The sequence below is a fragment of the Mustela erminea genome, chromosome X, assembly GCF_009829155.1.
Source record: "Mustela erminea isolate mMusErm1 chromosome X, mMusErm1.Pri, whole genome shotgun sequence".
Classification (NCBI taxonomy): Eukaryota; Metazoa; Chordata; class Mammalia; order Carnivora; family Mustelidae; genus Mustela; species Mustela erminea.
The window spans coordinates 88,152,122-88,165,027 of record NC_045635.1 but is presented as its reverse complement, the minus strand read 5'-3'; positions in this window follow the sequence as shown (position 1 = coordinate 88,165,027).

Here is a 12,906-nt window from a genome sequence, read left to right as displayed (position 1 = left end):
GAATACTGTTATGCCAAAAATAAATAAAAACAAATTACAAAAAAAGTCATTAACAATAGGGAAAGTAGAAAATTTTTAAATGTGTGGAAATTATAGAATAAACACTTAACCAATGAATCAAGAAGAAATATCAAGATATATTAGAAAAGATTTTGAGATTAATGAAAATGAAAATTCAATGTACCAATACTTATATGATGCAGCAAAAATGATGGTTAATAGCCAAATTGTAGGAAATCATAGCTGTTTAACTTAAAAAAAATGATTGAATAACCTAAATTGTTTTTTCCTTAAGTTTTTATTTAAGTTCTAGTTTTTTAACATACAGTGTAACATTAGTTTCAGGTGTACAACATAGTGATTCAACATTTACATACAGCACCCAGTGCTTATCACAACAGGTGCATTCATTAATCCCCATAACATATTTAATCTGTGCCCTCACCCACCTCCCTTTTGGTAACTATCAGCTTGTTTTCTATAGCTAAGAGTCTGTTTCTTAGTTTGCCTCTCTCTTTCTCCCCCTATGCTTGTTTGTTTTGTTTCTTAAATTCCACATATGAGTGAAATCATATAGTATTAGTCTTTCTCTGACCAACTTACTTCATTTAGCATAATACTCTCTAGCTCCATCCATGTCATTGCAAATGGCAAGAGTTCGTTCTTTTTTTGGGGGGATGCTGAATAAGATTCCATTTTACCACATCTTTTTTATCCATTCCTCAGTCAGTGGACACTTGGGATTCCTCCACAATTTGGCTATTGTAGATAATGCTGCAATAAAAATTGGGGTGTATGTATCCCTTTGAATTAGTATTTTTGTGTTCTTTGGGTAAACCTGTAGTATTGCAGTTGCTGGATTGTAGGGTAGTTCAATTTTTAACTTTTTGAGGGAACTCCATACTGTTTTCCACAGTGGCTGCACCAGTTTGCCACTGCACCAACAGTGCAGAAGTTTCTCCCTTTCTCTACATCCTCACCAACACCTATTATTTCTTATATTGTTTATTTTAACTATTCTGACAGGTGTGAGGTGATATCTCATTGTAGTTTTGACTTGCATTTCCCTGATGATGAGTGATGTTGAGCACCTTTTCATGTGTCTGGCCATCTGGATATCTTTGAAAAAATGTTTAATCATGTCTTCTGCCAATCTTTGATTAGATTATTCATTTTGGGGGGTGTTGAGTTTTATAAGTTCTTTATAGATTTTTGATACTTACCCAACCTTATGCCTTAAGGAAACAGAAAAACAAAAACAAACCATACTCTCAAAATAGTAGAAGGACAGAAATAATAAAATTTATACTGGGTATAATTGAAATAAAGAATAGAAAAACAATAGAGAGAAAAATAAAACCAAAACTGTGTTTTTTAATAAAATCAACAAAATTAAGAAACCTTTAGCTAGACTGACTAGGAACAAAAAGAAAATATTCAACTTAATAAAATCAGAAGTGAAATTCAGGACATTACTACTAAACTACAGAAAATAAGGATATGAGGTTATGAATAATCATATACTAGTTAATTATATAACTTAAATGGAATGGAAAAAATTTTTAGAATCACAACAGACTAGCACAACTGATTCAAGAAGTGAAAATCTTACAAGGTCTGTAACAAGTTAAGAGATTAAATATTAGTCAAATATCTCCAAGGAAGAAGAAACTGCCAGTAATAGATGGCTTCAATGGGGGAGTTCTACCAAACATTTAAAAAAAAAAAAAACACAAATTCTTTACAAATTCTTCCACAAATTTGAACAGAAGGATAGTTCCTAATTTATTCTGTGAGGCTAAACTTGATAACAAAGTCAGATGAGAACATTACAAAAAAAGGGAAAAAGGAAACTATAGGCCAATATGTCTTATGAATATGGATGCAAAAATTCTAAACAAAATATTAGTAAACTGAATCCAGCTGCACGTTATGGATTATAAACCATGACCAAATCCTGGGATTTATCCCAGGAATGCAAGGGTACTTCATCACATAAAAATCAACAATAGGATGACCTTCAGTAATAGAATGAAGAGAAATCCCAATGATCACTGTAATTGGTGCAGGAAAAGTGTTTGACAAAATCTATCACCTTTCATGATAAAAACATTTAACAAATGAGGAATAAAAGGGATCTTTCTTAATGTGGAAAAATTCACAGCTAACATCACAAAATGGTTCTTATTATTAGGAACAAGACAAAGATACCCACTTTCACCACTTTATCCAACATTTTCCTGGAAGCTCTGACTGGAATAGTTAGAAAAGAAAAAAAAAAGAATAATGACATTCAAGTTGGAAAACAATTAAAACTATCTCTATTTACAGATGATATGGTATAAAAACTCCTTAAAAGTTCACAAAAACCATTAGTAGAGCTAATAAATTCAGCAGAACTGCAGGATACATGATGAATACTCAAGTATTAGCTGTATTTTTTTATACTAGCAATAACATTCCAAAAATAAAAGAAATTAAGGAAAAAATTCCACTTAAATTAGCAGAAAAATAAGCACTTAGGAATAAATATTATCAAGGGGTGTGAGACTTGTACACTGAAAATATAAAACATTGCTGAAACAAATTAAAGAAGACCTAAATAAATAGAAATATATTCTGAGTCCACAGACTAGAAAATTTGATATTGCTAAGATGACATTACTCCTCAAATTGATGCACAAAGTCAATGCAATCCTTATAAAATTTCCAACTGTCTTTTTTTTTATTTTTCAGAAATATACAAGCTGATCTTAATGTTAAAGGGGAATTTCAAGAGGCCCTGCCTAGCCAAATAAATCTTGAAAGGGACAAAGTTGGGAAACTCAGCTTCCCAACTTCAGAACTTACTACAAAGCCACTGTTGGAACACAACCCAGTTCCTCACCAATGTGACTGGGGTCGTGTAGAATCCTGTGAGAAAACTCCAGGAGATGGAGGGCAAGAGTGTTTCTGGCCCCATGTCTGGAATAAACATAGGAAGATCCCTAGAGTGTTTTCATGCCCTCCTTTAGATAGATCTGATAAGTGTGGAGAGTCCTTAACTTGCTCTTGTCATTTAAAGCTAAGAGATATTGTCATTTAAAGCTAAGAGATAATTGTTGTTGTTCACTTGTCTCACTTGATTGCCTGCATAAATCACATCTCACACGTAGTAGCCTACGCCCTGCACATAAATCTATATTTTGTTTGTACTCGGATCTTGTGGAAGGTATAAAAGAAGTGATTGTAAGAAATAAAGATATCTACTGATCATCAGTCAGTAGTCCCATCACTTCTGCTCCGATCACCAGGATCCCCCCCTCACAAAGGTGACAGCTACAGTAATAAAGATTGTGTTGTACTAGAATAAAGATAGATACATAGATCGGTGAAATAAAATTAAGAGTCCAGAATTAAATCCATACATTAAAAAATCAATTGATTTTTTTAAATTAACACATAATGTATTATTTGTTTTAGGGGTACAAGTCTGTGATTAATCAGTCATACACAATTCATAGCACTCACCATGGCACACACCATGGCACATACCTTCCCTAATGTCCATCACCCAGCCACCCCATTCCTCTTACCCCACTTCCCTCCAGCAACCCTCAGTTTGTTTTCTGAGATTAAGAATCTCTTATGGTTTGTCTTTGTCTTTCTCTGGTTTCATCTTGTTTCATTATTCCCTCTCTTCCCCCATGATCCCCTGCTCTGCCTCTCAAATTCCTCACATCAGGGAGATAATATGATAATTTTCTTTCTCTGATTGACTTATTTTGCTTAGCCTAATACCCTATAGTTCCATGCATGTCATTGCAATGGCAGGATTTAATTTTTTTGATGGCTGCATAGTATTTCATTTATATATATGTATATATATATATAATATGCATTATATAACATATAATCTATATATATATAATATGCATTATATAACAGAATATATATATATATATATATCTATCTCACATCTTCTTTATCCATTCATCTGTTGATGGATATATAGGCTTTTTCCACAGTTTGGCTATTGTGGACATTGTTGCTATAAATATTGGGGTGCATGTGCCTTTTTGGATCACTACATTTGTATCTTTAGGGTAAATACCCAGTAGTGCAATTGCTAGGTCATAGGGTAGCTCTATTTTCAACTTTTTGAGGAAACTCCATACTGTTTTCCAGAGTGTCTGCACCACCTTGCATTCCCACCAACAGTGTAGGAGGGTTCCCCTTTCTCTGCATTCTCACCAACACATGTCATTTCCTGACTGGTTAATTTTAGCCATTCTAACTGTTGTAAGGTGGTATCCCACTGTGGTTTTGATTTGTATTTCCCTGAGGCTGAGTGGTGTTGAGCACTTTTTCATGTGTCTGTTGGCCATTTGGATGTCTTCTTTGCATAAATGTCTGTTCACGTCTTTTGTCCATTTCTTGATTGGATTCTTTGTTCTTTGGGTGTTGGGTTTGATAAGTTCTTTATAGATTTTGGATACTAGCTCTTTATCTGATACACCATTTGCAAATATCTTCTCCCATTCTGTCAGTTGTCTTTTGGTTTTGTTGACCGTTTCCTTTGCTGTGCAAAAACTTTTGGTCTTGATTATGTTCCAATAGCTCATTTTTGCCCTTGCTTCCTTTGCCTTTGGTGATGTTCTTAAGAAGTTGCTGCAGCTGAGGGCGAAGAGGTTGTTACCTGTGCTCTCCTCAAGGATTTTGATGGATTCCTGACTCAAACTGAGTTCTTTCACCCATTTTGAGTTTATCTTTGGGTATGGTGCAAGGAAATGGCCCAGTTTCATTTTTCTGCATGTGCCTGTCCAATTTTCCCAACACCATTTGTTGAAGAGACTGTCTTTTTTCCATTGGCCATTCTTTCCTACTTTGTCAAAGATCAGTTGACCATAGAGTTGAGGGTCCATTTCTGGGCTTTCTATTTTATTCCATTGATCTATGTGTCTGTTTTTGTGTCGGTACCATACTGTCTTGATGATGACAGCTTTGTAATAGAGCTTGAAGTCTGGAATTATGATGCCTCCAACTTTGGTTTTATTTTTCAACACTCTTCTGGCTATTTGGGGTCTTTTCTGGTTCCATATAAATTTTAGGATTATTTATTCCATTTCTTTGAAAAAAGTTGATAGTATTTTGATAGGGATTTCATTAGGTGTGTACATTGCTCTTGGTAGCATAGATATTTTCACAATATTTGTTCTTTCAATCCATGAGCATGAAACATTTTTCCATTTCTTTGCATCTTCCTCAATTTCTTTCATAAGTACTTTATAGTTTTCTGAGTACAGATTCTTTGCCTCTTTGGCTAGATTTATTCCTAGGTATCTTATGGGTTTAGGTGCAATTGTAAATGGGATTGACTCCTTAATTTCTCTTTCTTCTGTCTTGTTGTTAGTGTATAGAAATGTAACTGATTTCTGTGCACTGATTTTATAACCTGACATTTTACTGAATTCCTGCATAAATTCTAGCAGTTTTAGAGTAAAGTTCTAGAAGTTTTAGAGTGAAGTTTTTCTGTTTTTTCACATAAAGTATCATATCGTTTGCAAAGAGTGAGAGTTGGACTTGTTCTTTGCCAATTCAGATGCTTTTAATTTCTTTTTGTTGTCCGGTTGTGGAGCCTAGGACTTCTAGTACTATGTTGAATAGCAGTGGTGATAGTCGACAGCCTTGCCATTTTCCTGATCTTAAGGGGAAAACCTCTCAGCTTTTCCCCATTGAGAATGATATTCGCTGTAGGTTTTTTATAGATGGCTTTTATGATATTGTGGTATGCACCTACTATCCCTACACTGTGAAGAGTTTTGATCAAGAAAGAATGCTGTACTTTGTCAAATGCTTTTCAGCATCTATTGAAAGTATCATATGGTTCTTGTTCTTTCTTTTATTAATGTACTGTATCACATTGATTGATTTGCTGATGTTGAACCAAACTTGCAGCCCAGGAATAAATCCCACTTGGTCATGGTGAATAATCCTTTTAATGTACTGTTGCATCCTATTGGCTAGTATTTTGGTGAGAATTTTTGCATCAATGTTCACCAGGGATATTGGTCTGTAATTCTCCCTTTTTATGGGATCTTTGTCTGGTTTTGGGACCAAGGTAATGCTGGGTCATAAAATGAGTTTGGAAGTTTTCCTTCCATTTCTATTTTTTGGAAGTTTTAGGAGAATAGGTATTAATTCTTCTTCAAATGTTTGGTAAAATTCCTCTGGGAAGCCATCTGGCTCTAGGCTCTTGCTTGTTGGGAGATTTTTGATTACTGCTTCAATCTCCTTGAATTTTCTGTTATCTACCTCCCCACAAAAAAGTCATTTCTGTAAGCTTTTTAACTCTGCCATCCTTTTTTAAAAAGATTTTATTCTTTTATTTGACAGAGAGATCACAAGTAGGCAGAGAGGCAGGCAGGGGGGTGGGAGGCAGGCTCCCCGCTGAGCAGAGAGCCCAACGCGGGGCTCGATCCCAGGACCCTGAGACCATGACCTGAGCCAAAGGCAGAGGATTCACCCACTGAGCCACACAGGTGCCCCCAATCATTGTTTTTTAATTGAAAAAGACTACGCTTATTGCAAAAGTAGCCTACATTTCTCCAGTGAAAAGAATTTTGGAATTCCTAAGTTAGAAAATATATTAAAATTATCACTTCTACCTCTGTAAATTTAAAAGTGTATGTACAGGGAAAATCCTGATGATGAATTGCTTCAAAATAATAACATTTACTTTAATCCCATTCCCAAATACAGCCATGACTGCAATTTAGCAGTTCCTTATTTTTTCTCCTTTACCCCAATGTCAGAAACTTCCTGCTCTTACTTTAATACCAGCCTTTGGAAAAGCAAAAATCCTTCACAGAAATATTATTTAAAAATAAGATTCAGCAAATCTGTTTATTATAATAAAAACTAAGCTCTTTAAAGAGTCTCTTTAAAAATATCATTCTTGGGTGCCTGGGTGGATCAGTCAGTTAAGTATCTGGCTCTTGATTTTGGCTCAGGTCATGGTCTCACAGTTTTGAGATTGACCTCCACATCAGGCTCTGTGCTGGACATAGAGCCTGCTTAAGATTCTCTCTCTTCTCCATCTGCCCCTCTCCCTCACATGCACATGTATTTTCTCTTTCTGAAATATATATATTTTATAAAATATATTTTTATAAAAATATTTAATTATTTATAAAATTTATTATTATTATATTTTTATTTATAAACTTTTAATGAAAATTTATAAATAAAATATATATTTTATTTTTTTATTTTTTTTTTATTTTTTTTTAATTTTTTTTTTTTAAAGATTTTATTTTTATTTATTTGACAGAGGGAGATCACAAGTAGACAGAGAGGCAGGCAGAGAGAGAGAGAGAGGGAAGCAGGCCCTCTGCTGAGCAGAGAGCCCGATGCGGGACTCGATCCCAGGACCCCGAGATCATGACCTGAGCCGAAGGCAGCGGCTTAACCCACTGAGCCACCCAGGCGCCCCTAAAATATATATTTTAGAGAAATTTATATATATATCTAAATTATATATATATGTAAATAATTCTTGGTTCTTGATATACCTTTACTTTCCCATAGAAATTTTGTGATAGTTTGTCAAATGTTTTAAGTAATAAACCATAAGAAGACAATATATAATGCTCTATAAACTTATAATTAAAGATTTAAATATTTACAACAATGAGTGATAAAGCTACAAAAGCTGACATCATCATCCTGAGAGATTATAACATAATTTGCTTAGAAAATAAGAGATATAACAAACAAAATTATGTAAGAATACAGATGGGTAGAAAACAAAACTAACAAGCATAATTTTATAGATGTGTAGAACTTTGTATCAAGAAGAAAGAGAATTCCCAGTTTTTTACACATATATATTAGAATATTGAAAATATTTGGCAAGACCTTCACAAAAGATACCCTCAAATATCAAAAACTTTATATCATCCAGTTTACCATTTTTGAACACAACTTTTAAATTAATCAACAACAACCAAATGCATTCATTTAACACTATATATCTGGAAATGTAGCAAAAACATTTTAAAGATTTTTTTTAAATGTATTTGACAGAAATCACAAGTAGACAGAGAGGCAGGCAGAGAGAGAAGGGGAAGTAGGCTCCCTGCTGAGCAGAGAGCCCAATGTGGGGCTCGATCCCAGGACCCTGGGATCATGACCCAAGCCGAAGGCAGAAGCTTAACCCACTGAGTCACCCAGGTGCCCCTGTAGCAAAAATATTTTAAATACAGCAAAAACAAATTATATGTACACAAAGATTGGAACTATGAAGGAAATATTGTCTGCAGACCAAGTGATCATGAACTGGAACAATTTCAGAGAATGATCAAACATATTATAACTTCCAAGAAAAAGGGAATGAGAGAAGCAAGTGCCCAAACAGCATGTGACAATTTGCTTAGCATTACTAGGAACTGGAAAACATATATATTAAAATATCAATGGTATACTATATAGCACATATTAAGTTAAATACTTTTAAAGCTTCATAATATTACATCTTTTTTTAAATTTATTTTTTATTTATTTTCAGCATAACAGTATTCATTATTTTTGCACCACACCCAGTGCTCCATGCAATCCGTGCCCTCTATAATACCCACCACCTGGTACCCTGACCTCCCACGCCCCCGCCCCTTCAAAACCCTCAGATTGTTTTTCAGAGTCCATAGTCTCTCATGGTTCACCTCCCTTTCCAATTTCCCCCAACTCCCTTCTCTTTATCTCCCCATGTCCTCCATGCTATTTGTTATGCTCCACAAATAAGTGAAACCATATGATAATTGACTCTCTCTGCTTGACTTATTTCATTCAGTATAATATCTTCCAGTCCCGTCCATGTTGCTACAAAAGTTGGGTATTCGTCCTTTCTGATGGAGGCATAATACTCCATCGTGTATATGGACCGCATCTTCCTTATCCATGCGTCCGTTGAAGGGCATCTTGGTTCTTTCCACAGTTTGGCGACTGTGGCCATTGCTGCTATAATATTACATCTTGATTAAGATGTATAGAAATGAGTACACACATAACTTGCATAACCTAAGTAAGGAACTCCATAAAGCACCTTGAAAGGAAAATCAGCAGTCTCTATCGACATTTATAGACATTCCCTATCAAGGGAACATTATGGAAACCAGTATGGGACTTCCTCAAAAAATTAAAAATAGAATTACCATATGATCCAATAATCCCACTACTAGGTATTTACCCAAAGAAATTAAAACACTAATTTGAAAAGATATATGCACCCCTATGTTTATTGCAGCATTCTTTATAGAAGCCAATACATGGAAGCAACCCAAGTGTCCATCCATAGATAGATAAATGGATAAAAAAAGATGTGAATATTACTAACCCATTAAAAATAATGAAGTCTTGCCATTTGCAATGACATGGATGGACATAGAGAATAAAATGCTAGGTGAAAAAAGTTATACAGAGAAGACAAATACCATATGGTTTTAGCCATATGTGGAATTTAAGAAACAAAATAAATAAAGAAAAAAGAGACAAATAAAACAGGAGACTCTTACATACAGAGAACAAATTGGTAGTTGCCAGAGGGGTGGTGGGTGGAGGAATGGGTGTGGTAGGTTAAGGAGATTAAGAGTACAGTAATCATGATGGGCATGGATTAATGTATAAAATTGTCAAATCATTATATCATGCCATGAAACTAATATAGCATTGTATGTTAATCCTACTTCAAAAAAATAATGCAAATAATAAAATTAGCCCACTTAGATCTCTGGTTTTGGAAATGACAACATAACTTCTTGAGAAAAACATATGAGAAAGATGAAAAAAAGGATAAAAACTACCTGTTTTAAGATATTAGAAAACTAGTGAGGCAGCCAAATCTGCAGGAAAAAAGAATCCTAAAAGTACATGAAGTGGTGAGACCTGAATTTGGCAAAGTGCTTCCCCATAAGATATTTGGTGATTTTGAAAGCAGCTTCTGAGAGATTTAAGAGCTGAGCAGAGCTTACAGCAGCATCATGAGGCTTGAGAAATAAAAACTGGATTTTTGCATCTGGTACAGAAAAAAAGCACTATCAATGCCCCAAAATTTCAGTAAAGCATTATAAAGAACTAGAATATTACTAAGAATCAAAATTAACTGGAAACTGATCAGCCCTCTCAAAGATTGAATCCCAGCTTTGAATTACCAGCCTAAATTAAGGTCCTTTGTCTTAGACATAACAACCCTAATGCAAAGGGCTAAAGGCAGATGTAATTACTGTCTCAGAATGAGAGGGAATATAGAATGAATGGAAGAAATATAGGAAATAAAATGAAAATAGAGAATTTCTATAACATTGAAAAGCATCCAAAGATTCAAGAAATGCTACAAACTCCAAAGCAAATACAAAGAACATTACACTTAAATACATTGTGGTGAAGTTCTTGAAAATCAAATGCAAAGAAAAAAATAACACAAAAGTTATTTAAATAGGCTTTAATGATACATTGTCTTAAAAAGTTGGAATTAGGAGTGCCTGGGTGCCTCAATCAGTTAAGCGTCTGCTCAGGTCATGATCCTGGAGCTCCTGGATTGAGCCCAACATTCAGCTATCTGCTAAATAGGGAGTCTGCTTTTCCCTCTGCCCATCACCCAGCTTGTGCTGTCCTTCACTTCTGTGGTTTCTCTATCTCTCAAATAAATAAATAAAATCTTTTAAAAATTGTTGGATTCATGAAAGGGAATAAAAAGAGAGACATTGAGATAGCTAAAAAGAAGTAGCAACAGGAATCAGCAGAGATAGGGTGAGAAGGGTCAGGGGGAAGAGATTTAGGAATCACCAGAGATGGGGTGAGAAGCGGGGGAAGAGATTTAGGTTATTTATTTATTTATTTATTTATTTATTTATTTATATTTTTTATGAACATATATTTTTATCCCCAGGGGTACAGGTCTGTGAATCACCAGGTTTACACACTTCACAGCACTCACCAAAGCACATAACCTCCCCAATGTTCATAATCCCACCCCCTTCTCCCAAACCCCCTCCCCCCAGCAACCCTCAGTTTGTTTTGTGAGATTAAGAGTCACTTATGGTTTGTCTCCCTCCCAATCCCATCTTGTTTCATTTATTCTTCTCCTACCCACTTAAGCACCCATGTTGCATCACCACTTCCTCATATCAGGGAGATCATATGATAGTTGTCTTTCTCTGCTTGACTTATTTCACTAAGCATGATACGCTCTAGTTCCATCCATGTTGTCGCAAATGACAAGATTTCATTTCTTTTGATGGCTGCATAGTATTCCATTGTGTATATATACCACATCTTCTTGATCCATTCATCTGTTGATGGACATCTAGGTTCTTTCCATAGTTTGGCTATTGTGGACATTGCTGCTATAAACATTCGGGTGCACGTGCCCCTTTGGATCACTACGTTTGTATCTTTAGGGTAAATACCCAGTAGTGCAATTGCTGGGTCATAGGGCAGTTCTATTTTCAACATTTTGAGGAACCTCCATGCTGTTTTCCAGAGTGGCTGCACCAGCTTGCATTCCCACCAACAGTGTAGGAGGGTTCCCCTTTCTCCGCATCCTCGCCAGCATCTGTCATTTCCTGACTTGTTTATTTTAGCCATTCTGACTGGTGTGAGATGATATCTCATTGTGGTTTTGATTTGTATTTCCCTGATGCCGAGTGATATGGAGCACTTTTTCATGTGTCTGTTGGCCATCTGGATGTCTTCTTTGCAGAAATGTCTGTTCATGTCCTCTGCCCATTTCTTGATTGGATTATTTGTTCTTTGGGTGTTGAGTTTGCTAAGTTCTTTATAGATTCTGGACACTAGTCCTTTATCTGATATGTCGTTTGCAAATATCTTCTCCCATTCTGTCAGTTGTCTTTTGATTTTGTTAGAGATTTAGGTTATTAAAATATGTTTGGAAAACTCTATTTCTGGAACTCAAATATCACCAGACCCTCCCATCACAGGAGTCATGTCATCTTAAATCACAGAATAAGAGGTATAGAGTACACAATTAGAATATTTCTGTTTCTGGCTATATTTGCATAACCAGGTGTCGTAGAAAACAGTATGTCATTATAAAGTTCTGATAAAGTTATTGCTAGGTTTCTATGCAAATTAGAAAATACAAATTCATCCTCACGGGTAGACGCTTCATCTAAACAATCAGCTATTTATAGCCTTCCTAATCCAATAAATGAATTAGTAAATAAAATATTAAAGGTAGTAACAATTATAAAAAAATACATTTAAGGATAAAAACTTTTCAAACAGTGGGTTATGGAGAACACAAAGGAACATTAATAGTTTTGTCCTTTCCAACAGACACACAGACCTGGGTTTCAATCCATTTTAAGGATGACCATAACAGATAACTAGGATGGAACAGTTCTTAAAGCTCAGAAAGCCCAGAATCCTATCCCAACACCCAGTTGCCATGAATGACTCCAAGACTCAAAGATGAGAGAATGGATGCATGTCTTAGATATGCCTGACGACGTTCCTTAAAGGCCTCAAGTCTGAGTAGCTTGCCAACGGGCCTTAGGTCCTCAGTCTAAATCCCTGAGCAAACATACACATTAAAGTATCTGAAGACTGGGTCCTTAGGAATTCCTAATATCAAATCATGGTATATAGAATAAAACTTCTTTCAAAGCTATAAATGAATAAATGGGTGAAAAAATATGAAAAAAATGTTAAAACCTGGAGATAAAGAAGATTCAGGTGAAAAAGTAGAAACTATGTAATATACATGAGTAAATTTTTTATTAAACAGAGATTCATATAAAGAGTGAAAATTGCCCAGTTATAACAATCACCCGAACTCTAATAAGGAGAAAAAAACTTAATGAAGAGCTACACAGGTTCAGAGAAAACAAACCAAAACTGAGGCAATGC